The sequence below is a fragment of the Nelumbo lutea genome, chromosome 1 (genome assembly GCF_056320005.1).
Source record: "Nelumbo lutea isolate HS-2025 chromosome 1, American lotus-T2T, whole genome shotgun sequence".
Taxonomy (NCBI): Eukaryota; Viridiplantae; Streptophyta; class Magnoliopsida; order Proteales; family Nelumbonaceae; genus Nelumbo; species Nelumbo lutea.
This window is the reverse complement of record NC_142684.1, coordinates 18,460,361-18,473,738: the sequence shown is the minus strand read 5'-3', so window position 1 is coordinate 18,473,738 and position 13,378 is coordinate 18,460,361.

Here is a 13,378-nt window from a genome sequence, read left to right as displayed (position 1 = left end):
ATTGTCCCACTTTGAATGAAAGGGGAAGGCATCAAGAAGTCAACAATGTCAATGATCTGTTGGAACATCATGAACTTTGAACGAGGGTTGGGATTAATAATTGGTGTCAGGAGAGTTCTAGTAATAGGCTAACTTGTCAATCGTGCATAGTTCAAAGAAATCACCATTATAGATCTCAAATGCTTCATATTGTGGCCTGTATTTTGGGTATTAGGTATTGGGAAGTCGAGCTTTCATGTCCTTTGTTTTTAGATCTTCAACCATAGGCATGTGTAAATTCTATTGGGTATTGGGCCCAACTCCATAATGTTATAGTGCTTTTGGGCTCGAACTCAGAGCAAGACAAGGCATCATAACCCAACTCCATTAGGGCCTTTGGATTCAACATGGCCTGAATTCACTCAAAATCCATTTGATGCTTTATGTGGCTAAAAGCACTGGAACCTAATATATCATTTTAGCTTGTTCACATTTCCTTGCATGATTGTTTTGTAATCAAACCTTACAAATTTTAAGAACTGATTTTTGAGTTTATTCTAGGAGTAATTTCCATTTAATTTTCTTTCCTTGTGTGATAAATAGAGATTTGATGAAGCAGAGCTGATTTTGAAGCCAAATTCATCCTAATCCAATCTGATTAATAATTGTATTTGACAGTATTACTATATTTATACCATATGTTTGTATAAAGTTTAACTATTCAGTTTAGGAGTACAAATATAGATATGTAGAGGGCATAACCTTATATTTTGTATAAATTTTTACTATACACATGGAAATAGTACAAATACAAATAAGTAGAGTGCAAAACCTTGTCTTTTATATGTATTTGCATTGTACTAATTTGTATTTGTACTCCTTCGAAGCAAAATTTTGTATTTCGTATGTATTTGCACTGCACATATTTGTATTTGTACTCCTTCCTAACTGATCCCGAATTGTTTCATAAGTAATGGGGGATGTTAGAACCGGTATGTGTCATTAGGGGTATTCTTATAATTTTCTCAAGTTCAAAGAAAAGGTGATTAAGAATCCTAGCTCATTTCAAGATTCATTATGTTAGGGCATTCTAGTAAGTTCACTTTTGTTGTATAACATGTGCCACTACCCTAAAAGTAAGGTTTCAACTTGGGCTAGGTTGTGTTACAGTTGACCCCTTGGGCATCCCGACCCAACATGAACCCAACTCTATAGTATGTGTCATATATAAATATATGTTATATATATATATATATATATATATATATATATCATATATTGATTTTTTTAGATGTACGATAGTTGTATAGCCCTCACTAAATACTATCATGTCTTTCTTTTAAGATAATCACTTCACTTAATCCTAAATGAAAGACTAAAACCTTAATAACATATTTTATGTTTTTTGAATATTTTATTCTTAATCTCCTCTCTAATGTTTGGTGCCTATAAAAGATATATCATGTCATAACTCATAGTAAACTATAGTCATTTCAAATACTTATTTTTTCGATTTTGTACTAAAAGAACCAATAAAAACATCAACAAACAAATGCTAATAAAACATAGGATTAATATATATAGTGAAAAGTGAGTTAAGATTTGAGATTAAATAGTTTTATGAGATTTTAAGGGATGGGAAGAAAGTTGGGTTGGGCCCAACCCGAGCCCAGCCTAACCTGAAGTCAATTTCGGGTTGGGTTAGGGTTAAGGTTGGGCTTGGGGGTTTAGAACAAAGGATTGGGCTAGGGTTGGCCTCAACCCAAATTACAACCCTACCTAAAAGAGTGGCCATGGGTACTTGAATGAGTGGTTTGCTCTCGTTATGTACAACTTAAAACTAGGACCACCTAGAAGCCAAATTTGGGAGTGTACACGATCATATTCCTAACAAGTACTGTTGAAATAGACACTTACTAAAAGTACATTCTTTACTTGCAACTGAGATCCTTTCGGGGTTGAGAATGACAAGTTGTGGTTTTAAAATCATACGCTTTTATGATATTTAGGGTTAAAAATTCTCTAAGCACTATTCTCCACTAATCCCCTTTAGCACCCAATTAAAATAAGAAAGGCTGACATAAATAGACTAGACTGTCCTAATTTTCATTTGTTGTGGAAAACATTAATGTGCAAAATGCTTTATATGGAGTTAGGATACTCAAATTTTGAAAACTACATATTTGTATTTGTATTGTTTCCATGTGTACAATACAAATTTATAAAAATATAAGGTTTTGCACTCTACATATCTATATTTGTACTCTTAAACTAAGCCTTGAGTGCAAAACTAGATGCGACTCCAATTTGATTAAGAATTGTATTTGATATCTCATTTACTTTACATTATCTAACAATTTATATGTTATGATTTGCAGGTTAAACCATTATGTTAAGTGGATTTTCATTAGAAGATGTTTTACATTATTCAAGAAGATTTTTTTAAATGCCTTGTACTTTTTTATATGCCAATTGGATATTGTATTTAAGCAATTTGTTTTGGATATTATAATAACTAATAATTTAATTAAAAGTTTTTTAGTTTTAATTTACATTTTTTATTTAAATTGATTTTTATGTATAATCTGCCATAAGATTTGTATTTACCAAGTACCAAAAAATGTTGAAATCAAATTGATATAAATAATAAAAAATTAGAAAAAACAAAGTCGACAGTCATACAACCACCACCTTAGACATAAAAAAGACCTAAGGCCGCAATCCAAAGAGATCAAACCCGGTGGTCCAAACCACCACCTAAAAACAGAATCAACATTTCGATGGACCTAAGGCGGTGATCCAAAGAGATCTAATTCGATGGTCCTGACCGCCACCTAAAAACAGAAGCAACATTTCGATGAACCTAAGGCAGCGGTTCAGACTACCACCTAAAAATGGAAGCAACATTTTGATCAATCTAAGACGGTGGTCTAAAGAGATCTAAGTCGGTGGTCCAGACCGCCACCTAAAAATGGAAGCAACATTTCGATGGGCCTAAGGCGGTGGTCCAAAGAGATTTAAGCCAGCGGTTCAGATCGACACCTAAAAATGGAAGAAACGTTTCAATTGGCCAAAGACTGCCACTTTTATTAACTCTAAGCTAGTGGTTCATATCGCCACCTAAAAACAAAAGAAATGTTTCAATTGAGCTAAGGTGGCGGTTAAGACCACCACCTTTTTTAACTTTGAGCTGGTGGTTCTGACATACCGCCACTTTAGGAATGATTGAACCATGTCGGACCGGTCCTCAAAGGCAGCGATCTTTTCTATCTAAGCTAACAGTCTTGACCTAGGCCGGTAGTGGTTTAGGGGGCGGGCTCATGACCACCGCCTTACCTTTGAGGCGGCGGTTTAAAGGACTAAGTCAACGGTCCTACGACCACTGCCTTTGATGTCTAGTCCAAAATCAATTTGGGCATATTGGATGGACCAACAAGACATATTGGATTGGACCAATCAAGTCCAAAATATTTATTAGATTGGATTGGACCTGGTCCGTCCATAATAAATTAATATTGGATTGGGTTGGATTAAGCTAATAGTTGGTCCATTAATATAAGATAAGAATACAAGTGTCAATGCATCGGGTTTGGGTTGAAACCAATCTAAATTAAAACGAATTTGAACAGATTGGATGGTCCAGACATTTAATTGGAACAATCCAAAATGGTCCAAAATATTCATTGGATTGGATTGGACCTAGTCCATTTGCAATGGACTCGCATTGGACTAGATCGGATTGGATCAAATCCAGTCCAATTGACACCCCTATAGAGATACCAATTAGACTAGAGGAGGTTAACAACAATCCAACACCAATCATAAATATAAAGTTTTTGGAGACAAAAATCTCGCCACACTTGGTTACATTTGGGAGATAAAAACACCAATTTTTTCCATAAGAACACTTTATTTAGTAGAAAAAGGAAGTTTATTGAAAGAGTCATGGATGATCATAATCATTGGAAATCCTCTCATGAAGATATTGCTAAGATTTTTGTAGATTACTTTTCGGATCTTTATTTAACTCATGATCCATAGGAAATTGAAGATTTACCATAATGATTTAATACGATTATTACTAAAGAGGACAATAACATGCTTCTGAATTTTCCTACTAATGATGATGTTAAATCAGTCCTATTTAGCATAGGAAGCCTAAAAGCTCTTGGGCCAAATGGAATGCCAGCCTTAGTTTATAAGCAATGTTGGGATGTGATGGGGTCAGATATAGTACAAGTGGTTCAGGAGTTCTTTAGAAATAAGAAACTTTTAAGGAGGTCAAATCACATTTTCATCATCTCATCCCTAAAAAAATAGATTGCACAAAAGTCCAAGGCTGCTGACTTATTAGTTTCTATAATGTCATTTACAAGGTGATAGCTAAACTGATAGCATTTCAATTACGTACTCTCCTAGATAAATGTATTACCCCAAATCAGGTAGCTTTTGTGCCGAGTCAACATATGTTTGACAATTCCATTCTAACTCAGGAAGTCTTTCACTATTTAAAGCACAAAAAAATAGGTATAGGCTATATTGCTCTAAAGTTAGACATGTCAAAAGCCTATGACCGTCTTGAATGAAGTTTTCTTTTAAAAATCCTATCTCTTCTTGGCTTTTTAGAGGAATTTTGTTAGATCATCAAAGAGTGCATTTCCTCAGTTTCCTTTTTCATACTAATTAATGGTACTTTAGAAGGACACTTTTGCCCCTCTAGAGGACTCAGACAGGGAGATCCTTTATCTCCCTATTTATTTATTCTAGCAATGGAAGGTGATGAGGGTGGATTTGGCCCTCCAGTGAAATTGTGACACCTGGCACCTCATGCAAACCAAGTGCAGCTTCTTGACAATTGGGCAGCTCGGGAAGCTCGGGCAACTCGGCAGAGCTTGCCACAGCTTGCCACTTACAGACAGCTCGGCATGGCTCACCACAGGCAGATCGGCAGAGCTCGCCACAGGCAGATCGACAGAGCTCGCCACAGGCAGATCGACAGAGCTCGCCACAGGCAGATCGACAGAGCTCGCCACAAGCAACTCAGCATAGCTCAGGGAGCTCGGTACAGCTTGAAGGGATGAGAGATCCATCTTATGGACGCCCAAAGATTGCGGAATAAGGGGCGAATTTCAAAAAAAAATTCTCTCCCTTCAACTGGGAATCGCATTCCCTATTTAGAAAATCATATTTTCAAGGATCAATCTTGAACCTTAAACTGAATCAGATCCGAACCAAAAGGAGGAGGGAGGATATACCTGATAAAGAGAATCGATATCTCCCAATGGAGGTGTTCACGCCCAAGGAAGGATCCAAAATCTGCTCCCACTGAAGATGGCGTAGTGAAGGATGGAGCAGAATCAGCAACGTTCTTCAAAGGAACTTGACCCTTCTCAAGAATCAATTGGACGGCTTGTGAGTACAGCTCCAACCAATCTTTTCCCAAAAGATTGAGATCAAGATCAAATCTTGATTTCTCCCAAGAACTGGAGATCGAACTGAAGGAATGGCAATGGCAGGAAGGATGCGGCAGGAGAGAATTCACACTATGTAGGAAATCTCTCTATCTCTCTTTCTTTGCTCTAAAGAGAAAAATGTTATGTGTCTCTGTTGTGTGTCAAAAGGCTGCCACCCCCTTCCTCTTTTATAATCTCAAAGGGATAAGCTCCTAATCAGATTAGGAGTTGCAAATCCAAATCATATTTGGGTTAGAAGTCCCTTTCAATGATAAGGGATAATCCTTATCTTATCTGCAGATCAGATCAGCTATCTCCTAATCTAATTAGCAGGTTTCCAGATCTAAATCTCATTTAGATCTTGGACTCTTTGAGTGGATAGGGTCTAAGCCCAATCCTTTTAGCTGATCCACTTCAGAATTCACCCCCTTTAAGTGACTGATCAAATCAGCCCAGTTCAAAATGGGCTTAAGGCCCATTTAAGGTTATGTACTCAAAAAGCCTTCCAAACTGCTACCCAGTTGGGCTTCCTTGTATGGCGTGGGACCCAAGCATTGATCTACACATCAGCCACATGGGTTCAGTCCAGCCTTTGTTACAAGGCCTGGCCGAATGCACTGTTAAAGACAGTACACCCCCTGAAACCCATCAAATGGGCTCTATGGGCCCAACACTTACCCTAAGTGGTCCCTGGGCCAAGCCACCTTGTAACACCTAGGGACTGTGGGCAGATGCAAGATTAGCCCATTAGGTATTATCCTCAATGGTCTTACACTTAACCTCTCAGCCCATAATGATCATACACTGCCCGACAAGAGAGGACCTCTCCCTCGGCTGCAAGGAATAGTGTTGCACTCTCCACTTATATGGATCCCGGGAATTAAAACCTTTTGCAAACCTTTTAGAAACCATAATATATATACTTTTATATCTCATATAAAATATACTTTGCAAAAACAAATCTCAACGATTGAAATCGGCTGCCGGCAGTCTTGGTTTCCATCAGTGAGAGTGCACCCCCGATCATTACCTTTGTCCGACAAAGGGGCTGATCCTGTCACTATGATCACCAACTCAGATGAATTCTCAGACTGTCCCAACATACCCAGGTTTTGACCCCCGCTAAGGATCTCACTGATTGGTACATCAAAGATAGCCCAATCCGACACCTAGTGTAGTATCATAATCGAGTCTAGGGGTCGGGTGTAACTTTCCAGTTTTGCCCATCAATCTCCAAGGTCCAGGGCAATACTGGAAATCTGGTCCAGTTCAAAGATTCAATTAATCCTACACTGTATGTGCCTAGGGTCTCACCCTGACAGCTGAGACAGGCCACCCCAACCGACTTGGTGGCACCACAGTGTCAGCCTTGTCAGGATAGGTCTCCCCAGACCGACCCACCGGCTGTGAACATTCTAAACTAACACGAGTCTCATTAAGTGTCCAGTTTAAGGGTATTACACAGAAACATACCAAGGGAACATGAATCAAATATGCACTTTTATTCATTTACAATAAACTCATAAAGTACATCATTCTGATTGAAGCTAAGGGCATACAAAACTGTCTAACACAGCTAGGGGCAGCATGACACTTATAGGTAGCTCAGCATAGGCAGCTCGCCACAAGCAGCTGGCCACTCCGCAGGCAGCCTGGCGTCTTATGAAGAGATCGCCACTTAGGGGCAGCTCGGCACTTATAGGTAGCTCGGCATAGGCAGCTCGCCACAGGAAGCTAACCACTCAGCAGGCAGCCTGGCGTCTTATGAAGAGCTCGCCACTTAGGGGCAGCTCAGCACTTACAGGTAGCTTGGCACTTAGGGGCAGCTCGACTTATCGCAGGAAGATCTCCTGCCTGACAACCGTACCTGACAGATCCGGAGACCTACGCCCACGTCTCTCGCTAGGCGGCGCCGTGCCTGCCAGTCCTGAGAGCTATCCCTTGACTGGTAGAGCCGTACTCTACAGCAGCTGCCTGCACCCGCCACCTCAGCTCTGGCAGTAATGGCTGCGACAGAGAGACAGAGGCGGTTACGCCTGACTTGATAGAGGCTGTTACGCCTGATTTGACAGGACACCACTATATAAGGATTCTGACCCCCAAAGACAAGGGGGAGAGAATGAAAAAATGGAGGTAATCCCTGCTCTCTAGCTCCCTCATTTCTCTCCAAGCTCCCTACAATCAGAATGCTAACTTAGGCATCGGAGAGTCCCCACCGGGAAAATACCCCCGAGTCCTCTGATTTAGTTCTCGCAGGCCCCTCAGCTCCTGCCGCCTACAAAGGAGAGGAGATCACCTCATGTAGAGGGTAATCGGGTCGCGCTACACTAGGGAGCTCCACCATCCTCTGAGTTACAGGCCGCCTAGGAGCATGTCAAATGACGAGTCCACCAAGGTAGCTCACCACCAGGGAGATCAGCATAGCTCTCCCCCGGGTAGTTCGCCATCAGGGAGCTCGACATAGCTCTCCCTAGCTCGGCATAGCTCGGACAGCTCGGCATAGCTCTCCCCAGCTCAGCATAGCTTTCCCCCAGGCAGTTCACCACCAGGGAGCTCCACCATCCTCTCCTGGGAGCAGGTCAAATGACGAGGTACTTAGCCAAAAAATAAAAAATTGGTACATGACCAGAAACGGTTACATCAATTGGCGCCGTTTGTGGTAAAACGCTACAAAAAACTAAGTTCTCATCCTACAAAAGCTAAGTTCTCATCTTACAAAAGCTAAGCCCTCTTCTCCTAGAAAGCTAAGTCCTCACTTTTTAGAAATTGAAGCTCTCGCTTTATAGTTTACATTTATGAACTCAAAGACTACGCAGGGAGCTAACAGACTAAGTTTACTTTCAATTCAGTTAAAGCCTCATCAGTCCTCTTCGCAAGGTCCCCCCTACAAAGATGAGCTCTTCGTGGCTTCCTCGGGAGTTTGCGGCCAACTAACTACATAGGCGCCCTTACTGGTCGAGCCTTCCAAGGCTCCCATGTGAGCTGGCGACCTAAAGTTAGTAGTGCTGCCCCCGAAGGTCGAGCTCCTAGTAGCTTCTTGTAGGAGTGGGTGACCGACATTACGAAGCCGATGCAGCGCAATCATAGCTCGACACCTGGTCAGCTCGGCACCTCACAGGCAGCTCAACACCTGGTCAGTTCGGCACCTCATAGGTAGCTCGACACCTGGTCAGCCCGACACTTCACAGGTAGCTCGGCACCTCACAGGCAAAGCCTACGGGCCACATTACTGCTTAAGACCCGGTCACCTCTTCAGCACGGGCAAAGTGAAAAAAGAGTGGACTACGAGTCACTCCCAAAAGCCTACGGGCCACATTACTACTTAAGACCCAGTCGCCTCTTCGGCACGGGCAAAGTCAAAAAAGAGTGGACTACGAGTCGCTCCCAAAGCCTACGGGCCACATTACTGCTTAAGACCCAGTCGCCTCTTCGGCATGGGCAAAGTCAAGAAGAGTGGACTACGAGTCGCTCCCAAAGCCTACGGGCCACACTATTGCTAAATACCCAGTCGCTTCCTCAGCATGAGCAAAATCAGCAAAAGTGAACTATAAGTTGCCCCTAGAGCCTAAGGGCTACACTACTGAACTGGCGGAGACCTCCTCACCTTATAGGCAACTCGCCATTGGCAGGCAGCTCGCCACATACAAGCAGCTTCCAAAGCCTAAGGAATTGGATCAACACTTACTAGCTCGTCGACTTACAGGCCAATGATGAGGGCGGACTTGGCTCTCCAGTGAAATTGTGACACCTGGCACCTCATGCAAACCAAGTGCAGCCTCTTGACAATTGGGCAGCTCGGCAGAGCTTGCCACAGCTTGCCACTTACAGACAACTCGGCATGGCTTGCCACAGGCAGCTTGGCAGAGCTCGCCACAAGCAGCTCGGCATAGCTCGGGGAGCTCGGTACAGTTAGGGACAGCTCGACACTTACAGGTAGATCGGCATAGGCAGCTCGCCACAGGCAGCTGGCCACTCCGCAGGCAGCCTGGCGTCTTACGAAGAGCTTGCCACTTAGGGGCAGCTCGACACTTACAGGTAGTTCGACATAGACAGCTCGCCAAGGCAGATGGCCACTCCGCAGGCAGCCTGGCGTCTTACGAAGAGCTCGCCACCTAGGGGCAGCTCGGCACTTATAGGTAGCTCGGCATAGGTAGCTCGGCACTTAGGGGCAGCTTGGCGTATCGCAGGAAGATCTCCTGCCTGGCAACCGTACCTGACAGATCCGGAGACCTGCACCCACGTCTCTCGCTAGGCGGCGTCGTGCCTGTCAGTCCTGAGAGTTGTCCCTTGATTGGCAGAGCCGTACTCTGCAGCAGCCGCCTGCACTCGCCACCTCAGCTCTGGCAGTAACGGTTGTGACAGAGAGACAGAGGCGGTTACGCCTGACTTAACAGAGGCTGTTATGCCTGATTTGACAGGACACCACTATATAAGGATTCCGACCCCCAAAGACAAGGGGAGAGAATGAAAAAATGGAGGTAATCCCTGCTCTCTAGCTCTCTCATTTCTCTCCAAGCTCCCTATAATCAGAATGCTAACTTAGGCATCGGAGAGTCCCCGTCGGGAAAACACCCCCGGGTCCTCTGATTCAGTTCTCGCAGGCCCCTCAGCTCCCGTCGCCTACAAAGGAGAGGAGATCACCTCATGCAGAGGGCAATCGAGTCGCGCTACACCAGGGAGCTCCACCATCCTCTGAGTTACAGGCCGCCTAGGAGCAGGTCAAATGACGAGTCCACCAAGGTAGCTCACCACCAGGGAGCTCAGCATAGCTCTCCCCCGGGTAGTTCGCCATCAGGGAGCTCGGCATAGCTCTCCCCAACTCAGCATAGCTCGGACAGCTCGACATAGCTCGGGCAGCTCGACATAGCTCGGGCAGCTCGACATATCTCTCCCCCAGGCAGTTCACCACCAGGGAGCTCCAGCATCCTCTCCTGGGAGCAGGTCAAATGACGAGGTACTTTGCCAAAAAATAAAAAATTGGTATGTGACCAGAAACGGTTACATCAGAAGGTTTATCTCTTCTTCTTTTTCAAGCGGAACATGAAGGAAAGTTGTAGGGCATTTCAATAACCTATTCTTCCCCAAAAATCTCTCACTTGTTTTTCGCTGATGATGTCATGCTTTTCCTCCAAGCTCATAGGGAAGAATTAGATAACCTAACCCAAATTCTTCTTAAATTTCAACAAGCCTCTAGTCAAATGATTAACTTGGAAAAATCTGGTGTCTTTTGTTGTAAAAATATCCATCCAATACATCAACGCATGATCAAGCGGAAATTACATATAGGCCCTCTAAATAAAAATTCTAAATATTTAGGCCTTCCTCTTTTTTGGTCACGTAATAAGCATGATAAAATCAACTATATTCTCGAAAATATGAAGGCCAAATTAAACAATTGGAGAGCCTCAGCAATTACCAGGCTAAGAAAAAAAATTTTGATCCAATAAGTGCTTCAAGCTATCCCTATTCACTCCATGAGTATTACTAAATTTCCCTAAAAAACTATAGATCATATGGATAAAATTATTAGAGATTTCTAATGGGGTGTATCTTCTTCTTGTAAACATCCTTATCGTTGGTGTTCTTGGAATACCCTCATTTTACCCAAGTTTTATGGAGGATTAGGTTATAAGAATTTAAATCTAATAAATCATGCCCTACTAAAAAAAGTAGCCTGGAAATAGTTAAATGAACAACACAAGTTTTGGGCCCAGTTATGGAAATCAAAATATCTTAAAAATCATAACATTATTCCCTATTCAATGGCCTCTATTGGGTCCATCTATTGGAAAGCTGTCTGTCTAAAGATTATGGAATTAGCCTCTGAAGTTGGTTATCTTGTGAATGAAAATTCAGATTTTATTGTCCATCGAGTTCCCTGGATTCAAATAAATTACCGGTTTCAATGAATACCCTTTCCTATAGCCCCTCAGTTTAGGAATATGAATATATCTTCCCTCATTTCTCTAGCACAGTGGAATACTAACTTAATTCATTCTCTATTTTCAAATGAGGAATTTAGGAATATCTTCAAAACACCTACCTTTCCCTCCAACAATGAGGTAAGTTGGATCTAGACTTGTCACTATTCTAGAAAATACATTGTCAAGGAGGAATACAAAAGCAAACAAAGATTCTCCTTCCAAACATTTCTGATGATCTTAAGCTTTGTTTATCTAAAATATGGCGTATTACTATTCCTCTCCATTATCAATGTTTGTTCTAGAGAATTATTAACAATTTTATTCCAATAAAGTCTTCTATATTTGTGGATTCTTCAGACAAATTCTGTGTATTATGCAATGAGGAAGAAGAATCTATCACTCATTTTTTTATCCATTGTCAATTTGCTCAAGCCATTTATTTGTAAATCCTTGGAACCTAAGATTACACAATATCTTTTCAAGATTCTTGGATCTCATGCCTAAAAAATTTATATAACCAACTCTCTAATAATAAATTTTTTCTTAAAATCTTAAGTTGGATAGCTATTGCTTGCTGCTATATATGGCATGCCAGGAACGAAAAATGTTTTAGGAACAAGCAATTTTTGCCACAGAAGATCCTCACTATTGTTAACCAAAATTTTCAACAGCCCATGGAGTTTTGTCATGAATCAAATCCAAATAGTTTTTTCCCTGAGAACCATAGAATACAATTATCCATTTCCAATGCTACTGAGCTAATTATATTCACTGATGTAGGGAAATCTCATATTCTCTTTTCAGTTTTGGCATTATTATACTAACTACAAATTTAACTTCCATCAAAGTTCTTGGAGGAAAAACTTCACAATCTACTTCTATTGACCAAGCTGAATTGTTTGCAATCATGTAGGTCTTAATAGAACTACAAAGTTGGAGTCAAAACAATATTTGCATTTGCTCAGATGCAAAACAAATTGTTCAAGCTTTACAAAAGACTATTGATCTTTCTTGGTTCTGCCACTGGTTTTTGTTGAGAACCAGGAACTTAATTTTCAATATGAACCTTAAATATTACTTTCAATTTTGTAAATAGAACTTTTAATGCCTCGACTCATAAGGTCTCCCAACAGGCAAAAATTCATCCATAGTCTTATTTTGAATTTCAACATTATTCTACTGGAATTCCTACAGTTGAGAACTTTGTAGATATTTTCTCTGTTTAATATATTTTGTTTAACTTTCAAAAAAAAAAAACCAAACTTATGTCAAATAATCTAATTTATCAACTCAAACCTAACCAAATTCCCATTCAACCTCTGCGAAATCCCCTCTATGACATCTATTCAGTGGTCAAATTTGATATTTTGATATTTGCCACATCACGAGGCCCACTCCAAAAATAACAAATTAACAAATTAACAACCAACGAGGGTTGTAGTTGTAGAGTAGAGTAATGAGGACCCAGTCCATAAGAAGAGTAACCCATTCCCCGTCAATAGACCTAGCAATTGGGTTGGGCAGATTGGGTTCGAGTTGGGTCCAGATGTTTTGGGTTGATATTGGGTCAGGTTGAATTTTGTGTTGTGTTGGCAAATGCTATACCTTAACCCTAAATATTTCGGTCAAGATTGATCCATGGGCAAGGTTCAAAGTATCAACATGTACTGACCCGTATCGGCTGATACATATTGTTTCAGGAGCTCCCGGATATGCCCCTATAGAGGGTGTATCAGAGTTCTGACCAGTTCAGGAGTGGAGGAGCCTTAAACCAGTTTTGAAAAAACATAAAAAAACAATATTGATATAGCCCAATACGCCCCTATCGACGTATCAGGCGTATCGATATTTTGAACCTTGCTCATGGATCAATTCAGGTTATCCCTAAAAATGATTGGGATTTTAAAAAATAAAGTATCATTAAAGGAATTAATATTAAAGATCTAAATATAAAATAAAAAAATTTAAACATTCAATAATTTAAAACGTAATATTAAAGAGTAAAGACTATATAATAAAGAT